Consider the following 14,442-nt stretch of genomic DNA (forward strand, 5'->3'; position numbering starts at 1 on the left):
ATAGAGTATAGTAATACCAAGCTAATGCAATTCGAATCATTCAAAAAATGTTTATAGAATTTAAATCATGGACAAACTACTTATTTGAACATAATTTATAAGAGCAAGTTTGTGCACGTATGAACTTTGAACAAATTTGGTTCCATGATATTATACAAGTTCTAATGATTCCAGAGACTACAAATTTATAAATTTTGGATTAGTAAATTAATTGATACAAATTTTATAGTGGAAAAAAGTTAATTTCCCTATTTGAATTATGATACAAAATTTACCACAGAACATATACTGTATTAATGCATAATTGGATTCTACAGGTTACAAGCTTTCCGATGATATAAAATTTGTAAAATTTGGACGTCTGGATGTTTTTATATTGAATTTCTAAGTTGGACATCAAATCTGGCATTTAAATTTGAGTTTAAATCGAATTTGAGTGATGTTGACTGGGCACGCTGACTGGACGCTCACTGAACGCTGACTGTGCTGACACGCGACACGATCTGGTTGGTCGGTACTGATTCGGTGTGGTGGATAGATATGGGCCCTCCGATCTAGATCTAACGGACGAGGAGAAAAGGGAGAAGCTCACAGCGGGGAAATTGCCGGCAACGGTGACGACGGCGGCTGCGGCTCGGGAGGTGGTGGTCAGCGGGGTTCCGACGGGTTCTGGAGGTGGTGGAGACCACGAAAAGCTGCGGCTTGATCTCGCTGTCTGTCTGCTGGTAGTGGCGCGATGTTCTGCGCCCGTGAGTGGCGGCTGGTGGTGGCAGCACTAGGGTTCTGCTTCGGCGTGAAATTGTGATGGTCTGCCGATGCGTTTCGGGTGGCGGCGAGGGGGAGAAGAGGAGGGGGATGCATGGGTTTAAATTGTCGGATGCGAACATCGAGGTTAGGGTTCGGACGCCGAGGTGGGTCCGGCTCGGTTTTGGAATCTGTGGAGCGCGCGGAAATTTTGCCGGAGGTTGAAGAAGATGCGCTGACAGGTGGGCCCCACCTGTCAGTGAGAGGGGAGAGAGAACTAGGCGGTTTGGGGGTGTGCGGGCAGAAACTGGGCGGGCTGGGCTGGTTTGGTGGGCTGGCCCAGTTCGGTCGGTCCGTTTCTCTTCTTTTTTTTATTCTTTCTTCCTTTTCCATGTCTCCTTTATTTCATAACTTTTGATTCACAACTCCAAAAGACTTCAAATTTGTTTCTAAAAATTTGTAAAAATCAGAATATAGTTTTAGGACTAAAAGAGGCAAGTTTAAAACTCATTTGAAAATTAATAAAAATAATTTTAGCACATAGGCTATATGGCAACAATTATGCAATTAGGGTTTTTAGGGTTTGACTTTTTTAGGGTTTGTTTGTTTTAGTTTGACTTTCAATGCATGAATGATATGAATGCATGATGCTTTGAATTTTTTGAAAACTTGGGATGTTACAACCACCTTTTGACTTTCTCTTTGAAAAGTGTAGCACTTTCATATGCTTCACTTCTTAATTCATCTGAAGCTTGTATATCTAACAATATTTTTTCTCCGACAGCCATAAAATCATAGTTTAATTTCTTAGTTTCCCAAAAGGCTTTATGCTCTAATTCTAAAGGTAAATGACAAGCTTTACCGTAAACCATTTTATAAGGTATAGTTCCCATTGGGTTTTTGAACGCAGTACGGTATTCCCAAAGAGAATCATTAAGCCTCATAGACCAATACTTCCTAGTGGTGTTAACCGTTTTCGGAAGTATCGTTTTAATTTCCCTATTGGATAATTCAACTTGCCCATGGGTATGTGGTTGATAAGATGTGGCCACTCGATGATTAACTCCATATGTATGAAGGATTCTCCGAAAACTTCCTTCCATAAAGTAAGTTCCACCATCCGTGATTAAAACTCCAGGAACTCCACATTTAGGAAAAAATATATCTTTAATCATTTGGATAGAGGTTTCCGCATCCGCATGATATGTTGGCATTGCCTCAACCCATTTAGTAACATAATCAACAACAACTAAGATATGAGTATATCCATTCGATGGAGGGAAAGGCCCCATGAAATCCATTCCCCAAACATCGAAGGGTTCAATTTGAGATTGTAGGTCATGGTCATTTTGTGTCTCTTACTTATGTTAATCATACGCTGACATGCATCGCAATTCTTATCAAGTTCATTAGAATATTTAAATAAGGTTGGCCAAAAAAAACATGATTGTAGCACCTTTGCAGTGGTGCGAGGTCCAGCGTGATGTCCACCATAAAGACATGCATGACATGCTTTCAGAACGGGGAGCATTTCACTTTCAGGTACACACCTTCTAATCATGCCATCCACTCCATGCATGTATAAGTAAGGTTCATCCCAAAAGTAATGTCTTAGATCGTTGAAGAATTTTCTTCTCCGATGCAAACCCATGTCCTTTGGTAGAAACCTTCCTACAAGAAAATTAGCATAATCCGCAAACCAATGATCATTAGAATTAACAACTGCAAGGCATTCGCCTGGTATAGACTCATTAATAGGAACGGGTCATATGCTATGCCTTCCATTCAAGATAAGTTATCAGCAACAGGATTATCCTTACCTCGCCTATCCACTATTTCCAAATCATACTCTTGAAGTAATGATACCCACCTGATCAACCACGGCTTTGCATCCTTGTTTACAAGGAGGTGCTGGAAAGCTTGATGATTAGTATGTATTTTTTTTACCTTAGAGTCAATGATATAAGATCTAAACTTATCACATGTAAAGACAATTGCAAGAAATTCTTTTGCAGTTGTGGCAAAATTCTTTTGATCATCATTTAAAAGTCGGCTAGCGTACTGGATAACATTCAGATTCTTACCATCTCGTTGCCCCAAGACGACACCTATTGCATAATCGCTAGCATCGCACATTATTTCAAATGGTTCTTTCCAATTAGGGGATTGTATAATAGGTGCTGTTACTAATGCTGCTTTTAACTGTTCAAAGGAAGTGATACATTCATTATCAAAAATAAAAGGAACATCCTTTTGGATTAAATGAGTCAACGGGGCAGCTAAGTTAGCAATGTTTTTAATAAAATGCCTATAGAACCCAGCATGCCCAACAAAGTTTTGTAATCCTTTAATGTCATGTGGTCTAGGTAATTCCTTTAGTGGTTCAAGTCCCGACTTATCTATTTCAATTCCTTTCTCATAAACTTTATGTCCAAAAACCTTACCCTCTCTTATCATGAAACGACATCCTTCCCAGTTAAGGACCAATTTCGCCTTCCTATATTCCTACAAAAATTTACCAATTTCGCCTTGCTATATTCCTACAAAACAACAGTAGTGAAACCAACCCTGATGTTTCCTATCAAAATGAAGAAGCATAGAGTGTGAGATATGCAAAACCTTAGTTAAGGATCGATAGAAATGTTTTCAAAACAATTTAATAATGGGGATTGAAACATTGATTCAATTCTCCATGGATTTTTTTATCAAACTTGCGAGGTTGACCAAGAGTTAGAATACGAGATATACCAAACTGAAAACAAGGTAATGATTGGGTGCGACATGGATTGGCCCCCATGATAACTACTCATATTGTTTACTCTTGTTATGAGGAATGGTAAATCTAGAGAGACATACCTACAAAGAGGTGTCGACGAATAAACCTAAACCCTAGGTGGATAAATATTATACCCTTATAGTAGGCAAGTGTTGCCCAGCGTAGGACTACGGTGAGTTTGAAGACCCAGCCACTAGATGAAAAATAGTGGAAGACCTTCAAGTAAGAAGATGAAGGATGCCTTGAAGTACTCGCACATTGGTTTTCGGTTTGACCCAAAGAGTGACCCCTTCTGTCAAAAGTAGTTCAACCACTTTTCCATATGGATTAGGAGCCCGGTTATGAGGAAACCCAGTCAGATCACCTTGAAGGGATATGTTATTCACTATAAGTAAACAACCCCTATTGGAGGTTGATAACCCACAAGTATAGGGGATCGCGGCAGTCTTCGCGGGAAGTAAAACCCAATTTATTGATTCGACACAAGGGGAGACAAAGAATACTTGAAAGCCTTAACAGCGGAGTTGTCAATTCAGCTGCACTCGGAAACGAGACTTACTCGCAAGAGTTTATCGATAGTAACAGTTTTATAGTAGTAGCGATAGTAAAATAACGACGACAGAGTAACAAAGACAGCAGTAGTGATTATAGTAAACGAGCAGGATTAAAATACCGTAGGCACGGGGACGGATGAACGGGCGTTGCATGGATGAGAGAAACTCATGTAACGATCAAAGCGGGGGCATTTGCGAGATAATAATAAAACGGTATCCAAGTACTAATCAATCAATAGGCATGTGTTCCAATTTATAGTCGTACGTGCTCGCAATGAGAAACTTGCACAACATCTTTTGTCCTACCAGCCGGTGGCGTACCGAGCCTCAAGGGAATCTACTGGATATTAAGGTACTCCTTTTAATAGAGTACGGGAGCAAAGCATTAACACTCCGTGAACACATGTGATCCTCACATCACTACCATCCCCTCCGGTTGTCCCGATTTCGTCACTTCGGGGCCATTGGTTCCGGACAGCGACATGTGTATACAACTTGCAGGTAAGATCATAAACAACGAATATCTTCATGAATCAATAACATGTTCAGATCCGAGATCATGGCACTCGGGCCCTAGTGACAAGCATTAAGCATAACAAGTTGCAACAATATCATAAAAGTAACATCTACGGATACTAGGCACTATGCCCTAACAATCTTATGACTATTACATGACCAATCTCATCCAATCCCTACCATCCCCTTCAGCCTACAGCGGGGGAATTACTCACACATGGATGGGGGAAACATGGCTGGTCGATGGAGAGGCGTCGGTGGTGATGATGGCGATGATCTCCTCCAATTCCCCGTCCCGGCGGAGTGCCAGAACGGAGACTTCTGGCTCCTGAGACGGAGTTTCGCGATGTGGCGGCGTTCTGGAGGGTTTCTGGCGACTTCGACTTCTCTCCGTGCGTTTTTAGGTCGAGGCCGATCAGTAGTCCGAAGGAGGGCGTCGGAGGCCGACCGAGGGGGCCACACGCTAGGGCCGCGCGCCCCCCTCTTGGGCCGCGCCGCCCTAGGGTGTGGGGCCCTCGGGCCTCCACCTGACTTGCCCTTCTGGCTCCGTGAGTTTTCTGGGAAAATAGGGCCTTCGTCAAAATCCCGAGGTTTTTCCCGAAAGTTGGATTTCCGCACAAAAACGAGACACCGGAACGGTTCTGCGAAAACGGTGTTAGTCCGTGTTAGTTGCATCCAAAATACACAAATTAGAGGCAAAATAACAGCAAAAGTGTTCGGGAAAGTAGATACGTTTTGGACGTATCAACTCCCCCAAGCTTAGCTTATTGCTTGTCCTCAAGCAATTCAGTTAACAACTGAGCGATAAAAGAACTTTCACGAACACATTTGTTCATATGATGTAAATATTCTCATGCTATGGCTAACACTTAGGCAGTTCATAATAAGATACATGCAAATAAGATCATCCAATAGCTATGTCAATCATGGAAAAGCACCAACAATTAATAATAAGCATCATGAATCATGTATATAAGCAGGATTGCAATGTTCATAAAAGAATATGATAGAGTGGTATCTCGCTTGCCCATATTTTATCAGCAAAACATAAATGCTCAGGCACCTCTGAAGTTCATAGAAAGACTAGAAATAGTGATTGTCAAAGATAAAAGCATCAAAGTTATACCACAATCAATCATATTTTGAGACAAGCATATTACACTAAGAATGACAGTTGCGCTCTCAAGAAAGTGCTCAAAGAAAGGATGGAGACACAACATAAAAGTAAAAGATTGACCCTTCGTAGAGGGAAGCAGGGATTAACATGCGCTAGAGCTTTTCATTTGTAAAACAGGAGTAAAGTTATTTTGAGAGGTGTTTGTTGTTGTCAACGAATGGTAATGGGTACACCAACTACCTCGCCAACCGTACTTTCAAGAGCGGCTCCCATGAAGGACGTTATCTCTACCAGCAAGGTAGATCATCCCTCTTCTCTTTTGTTTACACACGTATTTTAGTTTTATTATGGGTGACACTCCCCCAACCTTTGCTTACACAAGCCATGGCTAACCGAATCCTCGGGTGCCTTCCATCAATCACATACCATGGAGGAGTGTCTATTTGCAAAATTAAGTTGCTTACCGATGAATCGGAGCAAAACATGTGAAGAGAATTATTAGTGAAAGTTGATTAATTGGGGTCGGGAACCCCATTGCCGACTCTTTTTGCAAAATTATTGGATAAGCGGATGTGCCACTAGTCCATATGAAAATCCGTCAAGAGTAAATGACAAGGTTGAAAGTTAAACACCACATACTTCCTCATGAGCTATGAAATATTAACACAAATTGAGAAACATTTTGAAGGTTTTAAAGGTAGCGCATGAGAATTTACTTGGAATGGTTTGAAATGCCATGCATAGGTATTTATGGTGGACACTCCGGAATAACTTGGTTTTCATGTGTTTGGAAGCACGAGCAGTGTTCCCGCTCAGTACAAGTGAAGGCTAGCAAAATACTAGGGAGCGACAAATCAAGAGAGCGATGAATCGTCATAATCATGCTTGCGGCAAAATAAATTAACCGAGGCATAAAAGTGATACCGGAACTCGAAGCAATGTAAATCATCGAGGCTTAATTGACTTTTGTTCAGTCATATGCATGCGTGAGCATGTGCCAAGTTAATTCAAACGAATTATTCAGAGGAGGATACCACAATATCATACCTATCTATGAATAAAACAATGCGAGCAAACATCCATGACATGCTACTCATATTAATAAATTGGAGCTAAACATGAGAGATCATGAACTACTAGACTTTCTTAAATGACATATACCTCACATGAACCAACTAAGCATGCTCACATGGATTAGTATATGTACAAAAATGAAAACAAATAGAGTTCATACCAGCCTCTCACCACAATCAGATTGTCGAATATCATCATTATTGCCTTTTCACTTGTGTAGCTTGGATAATATGAAATGAAAACCACGCTCCAGCCACCGAAGACCATTGAACTCATAAAGAACTTTACAAAACCAAAGAAGAACAGCAAATATTTTTGGTGTTTTTGAATTTGAGAACAAGAATAAAAGGAAACAAGCAAACAAAGCAAAATCTTTTTGGGTTTTCTTATAGCAAACTAGCAATAGCAAATAAAGCGAAACAAATGCAAGAACCAAAGTAAACAAGTGGTGAAGAGAAACAACAGAAATATTTTTGGTCTTTTTGTGTTTTGGGAAAGAAACAAAGCAAAAACAAGAAATAGCAAATTAAAAGAAACACAGAAAAGCGAGATGGCAGAAATCTGCCAAAGTCTGACAGCAGTACAGAAATCGATTTTTACAAAAATCTTCCGTTGCTCAGCTCGAAAAGTGTTCAACTAATGAAAGTTAGATAACAAACTGGGGAACATGCACAAAAATTGGCAGCTCAAAATAACGTTCTGTCTGTGCGCACGAATTTTTCTAGTAACAGTCCAGAATCTGTTTTCGAGCAGCACTTCCCCAAATATCATCTCCCTCTCATTAGAAAACCACTCAAAGAGACTAAACAAGTATGCACAAGTATCCAGCAACCATAATATGCAAAGAATGAGTGATGCCGGTATACCTCCCCCCAAGCTTAGGCTTTTGGCCTAAGTGGAGATCAACCCCATGGTGCCCATGAAGAAGCACCCTCGTAGTACGAAGATGGATCATATTCCGGGTATGTGCTAGAAGAAGCACCCGGATACGTGACGGTGTAGTCGTAGGAGGGCTCGGCGTCCTCGGAGTCATGCTGCTGGTGGAAGTTGTGTATCTTCAGCTTCTCATCCACCTCCTCCTTAGAGCGCGACCACGGTTTCCTGTTGATACCGAACAAATCTGGTTGGGGCAAAGGGACTTCCCTCTCTTCCCCGTCAGCAAACAACACTCTATAGACAATATTATCTAACCTAGAGTCAGCTGTAACAAATTGATGACTCTTCATAGCAGCAATATCGAGCCTCGTGGGAGCTATTTTTACATCACTAGGGTCAAGAGGAAGCTCTAAATATGCTAAAACGCGCGAAGCAATAATTCCTCCAAATATGGGCCCCTTGTTAGACAAGCGGCGAGCAACAAGAGCACCAAGATGGTAAGGTGTTTCCCCAGTGAGTGCAGCAATTAAGAAACCAAGGTGATAGCTAGATATGTTGCTAGTGTTCTCCCTACCAAGAATGCTAGTACCAATGTAATAAGCAAAATACTTAATGGCGGGGAGTTGAATGTTTCTTATCTTGCCGCGCTGAATGGTGCGACAATCATCATTGGTGATCCCTCGATAGAGCTCCAACAATTCCCTTGGGTTGTCCTCGATCTTCCTTGCTGTACCTACAGGGACAATACCCAATGCAGCACAAAAAATTTCCAACTTCATAGTAATAGGTTTACCATAGATCTTGAATGAAACTGTCGGGTTAAAGTGCCTATTGTTGAACTTGAAGCTCTCCACAAAGATTTTAGTGAGCGTGTAGTATTGCTCACTCTCATCTCCCACATAGGTGGTCAAACTCGCCCTACCGACGAGGGTAAAGAAATCATCCAGCAACCCTGCATTACTCAAAAAGTCATAGCATGGAAAGGATGCAGCGTTGGGGACTCCATTGTCCTCCTCGGGTGCGAAGCTTGGCGCGATGAGATCCTCATTGTAGAATGGCCTGCATCGGGTGGATGACCTAGAGGGCCTCCCCGTGCTTGTTGTCTCCCCTTGGAACACTTCTCCAAAGTTAAAGTTGTCCATCCCCCTTTTCTGAAATTTTTCAACAAACAATATAAAACTTGATTTGGTGACATATAATTGAGGGAAACTACCATAGGAACTTGCTAGAGTACTAATCATGCATCAAAACTAGTTTCTACCACTTAGAACAAGCATGCAAGCTCACTAAACATGTACAGCAAAATATGCAAGATATACTCCACCAAACAAAATTCTACTTGGAGGGTTGGAGGAGTCACATACCGAAAAGCAAATGTGCCAAATTTCAGACAGAAATCTGGGCTGAGCAAAGAGATCGAGAAATTTGGAGTTCTTGAGCAAAAACACGAGTGAGAGGAAGTTGGTGTCGATTTTTTCGGGAGAGAGAAGAGTGTGAGAGGAAGAGATGCTAAAGTGGGGTAAAGGGGGGCCCACACACCAGGGTGGCGCGCCCCCTTGCTCGGCCGCGCCGGCATGTGGGGTGCCACCCGGGGTGCCCCACTGGTCATCCCCAGGTGCTCCCAGGTGCCTCGTCGAAAAATAGGACCAACGGTATAATTTTTGTGAATTTTTGAAAACTTTGAAAAATGCACATTTCTGGGTATTAAATTTATTATCACTGGCCATGAAAATTTTTGAAATCTCTAATCAACTAAGGAACTTTGCAAAATAAAAGTGCTACAGCAAGTAGATCAAGTGGAGGAAGAAAGAAATGTTGTTTACCTCCTCTATGCATATAAAAAGTATTTGTTAACAAGGTTGATCAAGTCTTGCCACCAAATAAATTTTACATAGCATAAGAAGAAATAAACCTCAAATCAATCATGTTACCTTGAATTGTATTGATATGGATCCAATCACAAGAGTTTGATATTCTTCTTCAGGCTCATATATAGGACAATCGATAGTTCCAACTTTGATAGTTCTCACATTAGAAATAGTATTAACTCCACATGCTTTCTCAATTCTCTTGGGGAAATAAACGGTGTGCTCCCTATCATCAACATTGAAAGTAACCTTTCCTTTATTGCAATCAATAACAGCCCCTGCGGTGTTAAGAAAAGGTCTCCCAAGAATAATAGACATATTATCATCTTCAGGCATTTCCAACACAACAAAATCGGTTAATATCAAGCAGTTATTAGTAACTTGAACAGGAACATCCTCACATATACCAACAGGAATAGCAGTAGATTTATCAGCCATTTGCAAAGATATATCGAGTAGGTATCAACTTATCTAAGTAAAGTCTCTTATAAAGAGAAAAAGGCATAACACTAACACCGGCTCCCAAGTCACATAGAGCAGTTTTAACATAATTATTCTTAATAGAACAAGGAATAGTAGGTATACCGGGTCGCCCAACTTCTTTGGAACTTTGCCATTGAAAGAGTAATTAGCAAGCATAGTGGAAATTTCCTCATTGGGGATTTTCCTTTTGTTAGTAACAATATCTTTCATATACTTTGAATAAGGAGGCAATTTAATAGCATCGAGTCAAAGGGATTTGCAAGAATAAAGGTTTCATCCAATCACAAAATTTATTATAGTGTTCTTCTTCCTTTGATTTTAGTTTCTTAGCAGGAAAAGGCATTTGCTTTTGCACCCATGGTTCCCTTTCATTACCATGTTTCTTAGCAATAAAATCTTCTTTAGTATACTTTTTATTTTTATCTTGCTTTTCGGGTTCATCTTCAACCTCTTCTTTATCGGAGTATTATTCTTATCATTATCTTTATCATGTTCATTACCACTTTCGGTTTCAGCATCGAAATAGAAATACTATTAGGATCATTAACGGGTTCGAGAGGATTCTACAACATTCTTATGTTTCTTTTTCTTTTTCTTAGATGGAGCACTAGTTTTAGTTCGTTGAGAATCTTGTTCAACTCTTTTGGGATGTCCCTCAGGATATAGAGGATCCTGGGTAGAGACACCACCTCTAGTTGTTACTTCATAAGCATGTTTTTGTTTAGAATTATTTCCCAACAAGTCATTTTGCACTTTAGTGAGTTGATCAATTTGAGTTTGAACCATATGAAAATGTTTAACAAGAATCTTAACATCATTGGAGGTTCTCTCCACAATATCATGCAATTCACTAATAGCTCGAGAATTTTCCATTAAATGATTCTCTACTCTCATATTAAAATTTTCTTGCTTAACAATATAATTATCAAACTCATCTAAGCATTGTGCAGGAGGTTTTGAATACGGAATATCTTCTCTAGTAAAGCGTTCAAGAGAGTGTACCTCAACCATGGATGAAGGGGAAGTTATCTTACATAAATCTTCTATAGGAGGTAAATTCTTCAAATCTTCAGGTTTAATACCCTTCTCCTTGAGAGACTTCTTAGCTTCCCTCATATCTTCATCATTTAATTTAATCATACCCCTCTTCTTCAGTATCGGTATTGGGGTTGGTTCAGGTGTAGTCCAATCATCATGATTCCGGCCTATTTTAGCCAATAATTCTTCGACGTCGTCCGGAGTTCTTTTCTGAAAACACAACCAGCACAACTATCCAGGTATGCCCTAGACTCAATGGTTAGTCCACTATAAAATATATCAAGTAAATCATGCTTTTCCAAATCATGGTCGAGCCGAGCTCTAATAAGAGAGCAAAATCTCGCCCAAGCCTCAGGCAATTTCTCTCCATCTTCCTGGTCAAAATTATAAATACTCTGCAAAGCAATATGTTGAGCACTAGCAGGAAAGTATTTCCGGAAGAAAACATCAAGCAATTCTTTTGGACTTTTAATAGAATTAGGTGGCAAACTATTATACCAAGTTTTAGCGTCATCCTTTAATGAGAATGGAAAGATTTTAGCAACAAAGTAAGTACGCTTCTTAACATCATCGAGAAAACAAGCTACTCGGAGTAGATAACTCAATCATGTGTTCAACGAGCACTTTCTTTTTCAGTACCACAAAAGGGTGTTTTCTCAACAATAGCTATATGAGATAGATCAAGAGAAAAATCATAATCTTTATCATTAATGTTTATAGGAGATGTGGCAAATTTAGGATCGGAGACGAGTTTATATCTAACGGCATGTTACGCAAGCAACTTTTTAATTTTTCTTGCATCGGTAGTAGCATTGCATTTTTCAATAAAATCATCATTAAGTTCCACATAATCTTCATCAAGATCATCACTAGAGTATTCAACGGACTCGGGTGAATTAACGAGTGTAACAGCATTTTCATTAGGAGTTTCAGGTATTTTCAATTTGTCTAGACCTAGCAATTGTAGCATCTAGAAAAGATCCTAACGAACCATCATTATCAAGCACAGTAGAAGCATCATCACAATTATAAGAGGAATTTTCAGATTCAGCGAAGTACCGAGCATTTGAAGCTTGTGGTGGTGAAACAAGTTTACTTATCACGAGATGGTGAATCAAGAGCAGCAGAGGTACTCGAGTTGTACCTTTTCTTGTAGTGGATGGTAATATGGCGACCTTAGTATCGCGAGGTTTATCGATGTCTACGGGTGCTTCTATTCTTGTAGACGGTGTTGGGCCTCAAAGAGCGAGAGGTTTGTAGAACGAGCATCAAGTTTCCCTTAAGTGGATCACCCAAGGTTTATCGATCTCGGGGAGGAAGAGGTCAAAGATATCCCTCTCATGCAACCCTGCAACCACAAAGCAAGAAGTCTCTTGTGTCCCCAACACACCTAATAGGTGCACTAGTTCGGCGAAGAGATAGTGAAATACGGGTGGTATAAATAAGTATGAGCAGTGGCAACGACACCAAAAAAGTGTTTTGCCCGGGACGGTAAAGAAGCGATAGTAACGTAGCAGTAGTAACGCGATAAAACAGGTAAACAAGCAGCGATAGCGATATTTAGGAACAAGGCCTAGGGATTAGACTTTCACTAGTGGACACTCTCAACATTGATCACATAACGAGAATAGATAAATGCATACTCTACACTCTCTTGTTGGATGATGAACACATTGCGTAGGATTACACGAACCCTCAATGCCGGAGTTAACAAGCTCCACAATTCAATGTTCATATTTAAATAACCTTAGAGTGCATGAAAGACCAACACGACTAAACCAAGTACTAACACGGTGATGGCGTGTATTTCACACGTTCGTTGGGCAACCCCAAGAGGAAGGTATGATGCGCACAACAGACAAGTTTTCCCTCGAAAGAAACCAAGGTTTATCGAACCAGGAGGAGCCAAGAAGCACGTTGAAGGTTGATGGCGGCGGGATATAGTGCGGCGCAACACCGGGGATTCCGGCGCCAACGTGGAACCTGCACAACACAACCAAAGTACTTTGCCCCAACGAAACAGTGAGGTTGTCAATCTCACCGGCTTGCCGTAACAAAGGATTAACCGAATTGTGTGGAAGATGATTGTTTGCAGAGAAAACAGTAAAAACAAGTATTGCGACAGATTTGTATTTCGAGTATTAAAGAATGGACCGGGGTCCACAGTTCACTAGAGGTGTCTCTCCCATAAGATAAAAGCATGTTGGGTGAACAAATTACAGTCGGGCAATTGACAAATAGAGAGGGCATAACAATGCACATACATGTCATGATAAGTATAGTGAGATTTAATTGGGCATTACGACAAAGTACATAGACCGCCATCCAACCGCATCTATGCCTAAAAGTCCACCTTCGAGGTTATCGTCCGAACCCCCTCCAGTATTAAGTTGCTAACAACGAGACAATTGCATTAAGTATGGTGCGTAATGTAATCAATAACTACATCCTCGGACATAGCATCAATGTTTTATCCCTAGTGGCAACGAGCACAACACAACCTTAGAACTTTCTCGTCATCGTCCCGGTGTCAATGCGGGCATGAACCCACTATCGAGCATAAATACTCCCTCTTGGAGTTAAGAGCAAAAACTTGGCCGAGCCTCTACTAATAACGGAGAGCATGCAAGATCATAAACAACACATATGCAATAACTTGATAATTAACATAACATGGTATTCTCTATCCATCGGATCCCGACAAACACAACATAGAGTATTATAGATAGATGATCTTGATCATGTTAGGCAGCTCACAAGATCCAACAATGAAGCACAATGAGGAGAAGACAACCATCTAGCTACTTCTATGGACCCATAGTCCAGGGGTGAACTACTCACTCATCACTCCGGAGGCGACCATGGCGGCGTAGAGTCCTCCGGGAGATGAATCCCCTCTCCGGCAGGTGCCGGAGGAGATCTCCGGAATCCCCCGAGATGGGATTGGCGGCGGCGGCGTCTCCGGAAGGTTTTCCGTATCGTGGTTTTTCGCCTCGGGGGTTTCGCGACGGAGGCTTTAAGTAGGCGGAAGGGCGAGTCGGAGGGCCGAAGAGGGGCCCACACCACGGGCGGCGCGGGCCCCCTTGGCCGCGCCGCCTTGTGGTTTGGCCACCTCGTGGCCCCACTTCGTATGCTCTTCGGTCTTCCGGAAGGTTCGTGGCGAAATAGGCCCCTGGGTCTTTGTTTCGTCCAATTCCGAGAATATTTCGTTACTAGGATTTACGAAACCAAAAACAGCAGAAAACAAGAATCGGCACTTCGGCATCTTGTTAATAGGTTAGTTCCGGAAAATGCACGAATATGACATAAAGTGTGCATAAAACATGTAGGTATCATCAATAATATGGCATAGAACATAAGAAATTATCGATACGTCGGAGACGTATCAAGCATCCC

This window comes from Lolium rigidum, chromosome 2, assembly GCF_022539505.1.
Source record: "Lolium rigidum isolate FL_2022 chromosome 2, APGP_CSIRO_Lrig_0.1, whole genome shotgun sequence".
NCBI lineage: Eukaryota > Viridiplantae > Streptophyta > Magnoliopsida > Poales > Poaceae > Lolium > Lolium rigidum.